We start from the raw sequence: 6,236 nt of genomic DNA, 5'->3' as shown, positions 1-6,236 counted from the left end.
ACTACCGACAGACAGGATTAAAGAGGCGAAGCCATTTGAAGTAACGGGGGTCGAATTCGCTGGGCCATTGTATGCGAAAAAAGAATCAGATAGTTGCGACAAAGCGTACGTCGTACTCTTTACGTGAGCTGCTACCCGAGCAGTCCACCTCGAGCTTTCAACGAGTCTGTCCGGGGAAGCCTTCTTGCTTGCATTTCGGCGGTTCATATCAAGGAAAGGCTTACCACAACCCATATATTCAGATAATGCGCTATCCTTTAAGAAAGCATCAAAAGACCTTCAGCATATTTGTCGTGCATTAGAGCAAGAAGCGTTTAAGTTGTTCATATCAGAACGCAGAATTAACCGGAAATTTATTGTAGAAGGCGCTCCATGGTGGGGTGGATGGTGGGAGAGGCTCATCCGATCTGTTAAGACAGCACTTAAGAAAGTGCTTGGAAGAAACAGCCTGTGCTTCGAAGCATTGATGACGACTCTCACCGAGGTCGAAGCAATCCTAAACTCAAGGCCATAGACCTACCTTCATGAGGGAGCAGGGGAACCATCAGTCATCACTCCTGCCCATTTTTTAGTTGGACAAAGTTTGGCAGTTCTGCCAGAGACCAGCAATTCCAGCGAGGTTCAGGGATCTGTGACGCAGCAGGAAACGGTTCGCAAGTTCCAATATAGAAAAAGACTCGTGGATCATTTTTGGAAACGCTGGAGGTCCGAGTACCTGCTGGAGCTAAGGTCTGCTCATCGGTACCCCGCCTGAAGCACTTCCAACCTAGAGGTGGATGACGTGGTAATAGTGGAAAAGTTCCGAACTTCCAAGCCATTTTGGGAACTTGCAAGGATTGTTGAGACGTAACCGGGAGCCGATGGAATATTTCGCGCCTGTCTCGTGAAGCAGCAAAACGGCGCACTCGTCAAGAGACCAGCACAGAAACTCTACTTGCTGGAGATTCGCGAAACCAAACCTAAGGCTCGGGAGGATGTTACAAATGGAAGATGAAGAAGACGAGGGGTATCGAGAGCACGAGTCTTTGTGAACGAGATGGAGCTGAACAGTAAAAGAGTAAGGTCATCCTGAACGAATTGTCTATCTTTCCGCCTCTGTTTTTATTAGTTCCGTAACAGGCGTCGCCGTCGGCGTCGGCGTAACCAAGGTCACCCCAAGGTCACGCGACCCCCCAAGGTCATCCCAAGGTCACGTGACCACCAAGGTCACCCCAAAGTTACTTGACCCCCAGAGGTCACGTGACCCCTCCCCCAGGGTCACGTGACACCCAAAGTCACGTGACCCCCCGAGGTCACGTGACCCCCCTCCCCCGAAGTCACGTGACACCCCGCCCCTGAGGCCACGTGACCACCCCCCAGGGTCACGTGACTTGCCGCCGAGGTCACGTGACCTCCCCGATGACGTCATCGTCACTGATGACGTCACCGGGAAGGGGACGATGACGTCACCGGCATCCGCATCGTCACCGCCGTCATCAATGATGACGTCATCAGTGACGTCACTGATGACGTCACCGGCATTCGCATCGTCATCGTCATCATCACGAATGACGTCATCAGTGACGTCACTGATGACGTCACCGACATCCGCTTCGTCATCGTCATCATCGCTGATGACGTCATCGGAGTCCGCATCGTCATCGTCACTGATGACGTCATCAGTGACGTCACTGATGACATCATCGGCATCGTCACGTGACCCCCAAGGTCACGTGACCCCCCCCAGGTCACTTCACCCTCCCCCCAGTACCCTTCCCTCCTCCTCCTCAAGAGCTGTGCTCTAATTCGGTGTTACAGGGAGTTGTAAACAGCTTTCATTTTTTTGTCTTGATTTGTTTAAAAGTAATAACCTCTATTTTAGCTAAAAGTGTTTTTTTTCTGGTATTTTATAAATTTGTAGAATTGGTCATCCATTTACGGTCACTTACTGATATACGACCTAGGTGACTTTGTTAGACGCAGCACCATCCTGCGGGAGGACTGAATACGTTGGATGTTATGTTTAATTTGCCTGTGTTTACGCGTTGGGTCTATAAGGCAGTCTCGGCGTATTCTGTAAAGTTGTGGGCTTTATCATTGGTAATCTGTGTAGGAAAGGACCCAACAGCAAGAAGCTTGAGATGGTTGAAAATTACCCGAGACATGTGATACGACTAGTGCGTACGTTGGAAAAGAGATACCGACAAACGAACCAACGTCTCCGCCTCACGCAGGATAATACTACGCCTAACGTTACCTACGCGGTATATCAGTAAGTGGCTGTAAGTAGATGTCCAAGTCTAAAAAAATATAAAGTTGGACAGACAGACAGGCAAATAACTTTATTGAGGTCCTGAGAAGCGCCGCCTTTAGAGCAGCACCACTGGCCGCTCCCACGGGGGGGGGGGGGGAGGCTTAGCCTCACCGCCACATCGTGGGCTCTCTGGACAGCCCGGAGTTGCGGGAGAAGCTCGGAACTCGCGATGACAGAGCTCGACTCCTCCTTGGTGACTTGATTGGGCCCCCGTAACGAGGGGCACCGCCAGAGCATGTGATCGAAGCTGCCTACCGACCCGCAGACTGGCAGGTAGACTTGGAGCTATCCGGTGCAATCATGCTGAGGAAAGCTAAACTGGGATATGATCAAGTTTGCAACATTCTGAGTGTGACTGCCTGAGACCTGGAGATCTTACCATGTGGGCGCGGAAGAGTCCGCGTGCTCATTTGATAGTGCTTGGTGACTTTTTATTTGGACATACTGCCAGCCGCCTGTTGGCAGCCAAGGCAGGGGTGGGCATAGAGAGGCACAAACAAAAATAGCACGATAACATAGCACACAGCAAGCATACATGACAAATCATTGGCGATCAAAAAGAAAAAGTGTTCAATCATGGTAAAAAATAAATAAATAAAGTGGCATCGATTCACTTGACACAATCAGCTCTCGAGCAAACGTTACCAATGATAACCTAATATACCTTCTGCAGTCACCGCGAAAAAAGTTGTTCTATCATTGCTGCAAATGATGAAGTTGTGGCTGCATTTGTAACACTTTCAGGCAAGCTATTCCAGTTATTGGTTGTTCGCGTGAAAAAGCTATTTTTTAGACAGTAAAGGTGAGTAAGATATAGTAAAGGTTCGTCCCTTGGTCGAACAGATGATGACTGCCCGGCGGTGTCTTGCGGGGCCAATCGTTTGATGAGCCTTGTTCGGTGGGTGATCAGAAGAGTGCGACAGATGCGGGAGGACTTCGTCTAAACTGTTTATTTAGACGTGACGAGCTATTGTACACAGTATATACAAAACAAAGGGAATTCGCCGTCCTCCAAATTAGTCCAGGTCCAAGCCAGAAAGGGGGCTTCTCCCTCCCCTGTTACGGGCTTTTGAAGACGTTGACCCCCTCACTCTCGGGCGAGGATCAACCAATCATTTCAAAGTTTTGCTGGAGCCACGTGATATCCACTGTCCAATAGTGGCAAGGTCGTCGATACACATTCGTTAACTCGCCAACAGACTACAGCCGACAGCTCCGTAACTTCGTCCGTGCATCCCGTTGCAGACACAGCGGCTCCTCTCCGGAACCCCCAGGTTGAAACCCGAGAAGCCCCGTAGAATGCGCAAGCCTCCAGACTCAAAAGAAAAACAACATCCCTTCCCGAGAGGTCATCCCGATGGGGGAGACACAGGAAGAGGCTCTCCAGGGGGGGCCGCGTCAGCGAAAAAGTCCCCCGTTAGAAAAACAAAACTACACAAAACGACCGGCGAGGGAGCTTCATACACACCGCCGGACAAGACGACCGTCCCCCAGCCGATCGAGAAACCAGCCGTCTTTCCCAGAACCCTTACACCTTCCCCCCAAGACTGTTTCTGGTCCTCCTTGGACCTGCTAAACAGTTAATCTAAACACGCGCAAAAGAAATAAAACTAGATAACACCAACGTGAAGTTCTTCAGAACCGACTCAAAGCGTGCAAACATAATCGCAAGCTGGCACTAAAACAAAGCACATAAAAACAACAGATTCTACTTTAACAAAACGGAGTGCCCCAGTGCAACATAAAAAGGGGCCAAAACGCGTGCGTGACATTCCAAAGGTTGAAAAACAACATACACACAAAGAGAAAAACAGCGTTACATTAGCATTGAACGTATTCACAACAGCAACGAGAAGAACGTCCTTTTCGATCCTCAAGTTCGACTCGCCAATTCACTTCACAGCCCACAGCGCCCTGCGGCACGGGTGAGGGGAACATTCACGTCTAACCGAGGCAGCATGGCATGATCACTCAGTCGACTCCCAACATAAATTGTTGAGCCCATACTACGCGTCAGTATTTCCGTTACTGGTTCCCTTCCAATGCTGGACTGTTAGATTGTAACGCTGAAGGGCCGAGGCCTACCTAGCCAACCCCACAAGTCAGTGCTTCGCTGTCCTCATCTCTTCCGACGTTTTGTTCTTCAACTTCACAAGGATAGGCCGCTGTACCTCCCTGTTGCACCTGGACCTTACCGCTCCTAGCTTTCAACAATTCCCAATCTTCCCAGGCAAGCAAACAGTTCACCCCTTCCGCCAGCTGATTGGTGAGCGCGCACACTAAGTCGGCTTTAGTTGGATTTTTTACCCCCCCTGTACAACTCAACCTTATTGGAAGTGCTGCAAGATTGGCATCAATGGCGTGACCAAAAGCGGACACTAGCTTCACTGTGCCCGACGGTTCCCTCAAAGCTTGAGGTAGCAGGCTCTCCCGTACTACCGTCATTTCGGTACCCGTGTCGAGCACTGCTTCGGTGTGTACGTCGCCGCACTCCAGTTGAACCAATTGTAGTTTCGAGCGGCCCGTCTCCGAAATCGACCGCCTCACCTCAACTCGAGCGGTTAACACTCTGTCTGTTTGCCCTTTCGGTTCAGGAACATTTGCCAGCCTCTGAGGCACCTCACTACCCGAAGCGCGAGGGCAGTGCTTGGCAATGTGTCCCTGCTCATGACACACATGACACCTTACAGCTGCTCGACCCGAGTTCACGGGACCTTTGAACCCTGGCGAGCGCCCCGTCCCTGACAGTTCTGTTGGAACGTACACTTGTTTTGTGGCGCTCCCTTTCCCTTTTGCCTGCTCATAAGTCTGTAACACCCTCGCCACCTCGACCGGTTTTAACCAAGTCTCTCCCTCGCGAAGGCGAACATACTTTAGACCATCGGTACTCAGGCTCGCCTTAATCCGATCAGCAACCATGAGCTCCGTTACTGTCTCCTGCGTGTCCGCACCTCTCACCTGAAGGTAATACGTGAAGTAGGTTTGGACACGGGAGGCGAACTGAGCCCATGTTTCATCTTTTCTTTGGCTGCACTGTCGAACCTGTCTAGGTACTCAGCTGGCGTGAGTTTCAGTTCGCTCAGCACCGCCCGTTTTACCGACTCGTAATCTAAACAATCGTCTTGCCCTAGACTGCGCAGCAGGTAGCGGACACGCTCCGTTAGCACCGGCATAATTTAATGTACTCGACCACTATCCGGCACCTGGTACGTGGTAAACAATTTTTCCACCTCATCAAACCATAGAGGAACGTCCGCGTCACATGGCAGGCTGTACCCTTTCAAAACTTTTGCGCATTGCGCAACCGGGTCTAAGCCTGCTTGCCGTTGGTCGTCTGTTTCCGACCCAGAGGACGAAGGTCGACCACTTTCTTTTCCTAGCTGTGCCATGCGCAACGCGATCCGCTCTTCGGACTCAATCTGAAGTTGCGCTTTCCGCAACTCAAATTCTAGTTCGAGCCTTCGAATTGTGACCGCCTCCGATTCCTTTTCTGTCGCACCCTGTGGCGCCTCCTGCCCCTGACCAGAGGCTCCTGTCCCCTGCGAGTTCTCTCCATTTAACCCGTTCTCCATGTCGGCCAGCATCTGACGCGTCAAAACCATAAGTCCCGCCAACTACCAGCCATGCCAACCTCGACCCGACGCAAGAAATCCCACTCACCCGGCGCAAACGTTGCTGCAGTTTGACGCCCAGAGCCCGGATATTGCGTCCTCAGTAGTCGTCCTTGGCCTCGGCGTCGGAACTCCTGACCCTCGAGGTCCCTGGTTTCAGCCACCGGTCGTTCAGCGTTGCTGTCCGATGACCCAGGTGGTTTTCTCTCCGTCGATGTGCCGCATGTGCCGCTTTCCACCGGAGAAGGCCGCTTCGGCAGTACCGCTCCCTGACGGTCAGCGCTGCTTGTCGACGGATTCCGTAGGTCGCTCCGTACAAGCACCTGGCCAGC

General features: G+C 51.6%; 1 pseudogene; it reads right to left on the bottom strand.

Moving 5' to 3' along the window:
- Positions 1-4,378: 4,378 nt before the first annotated feature.
- On the bottom strand, positions 4,379-6,033 carry LOC115330227 (annotated as a pseudogene).
- Between the last annotated feature and the right edge of the window lie 203 nt (positions 6,034-6,236).

This window comes from Ixodes scapularis, unplaced genomic scaffold (assembly GCF_016920785.2).
Source record: "Ixodes scapularis isolate PalLabHiFi unplaced genomic scaffold, ASM1692078v2 PGA_scaffold3__209_contigs__length_174095766, whole genome shotgun sequence".
NCBI lineage: Eukaryota > Metazoa > Arthropoda > Arachnida > Ixodida > Ixodidae > Ixodes > Ixodes scapularis.
This window is presented reverse-complemented; position numbering and strand designations above follow the sequence as displayed.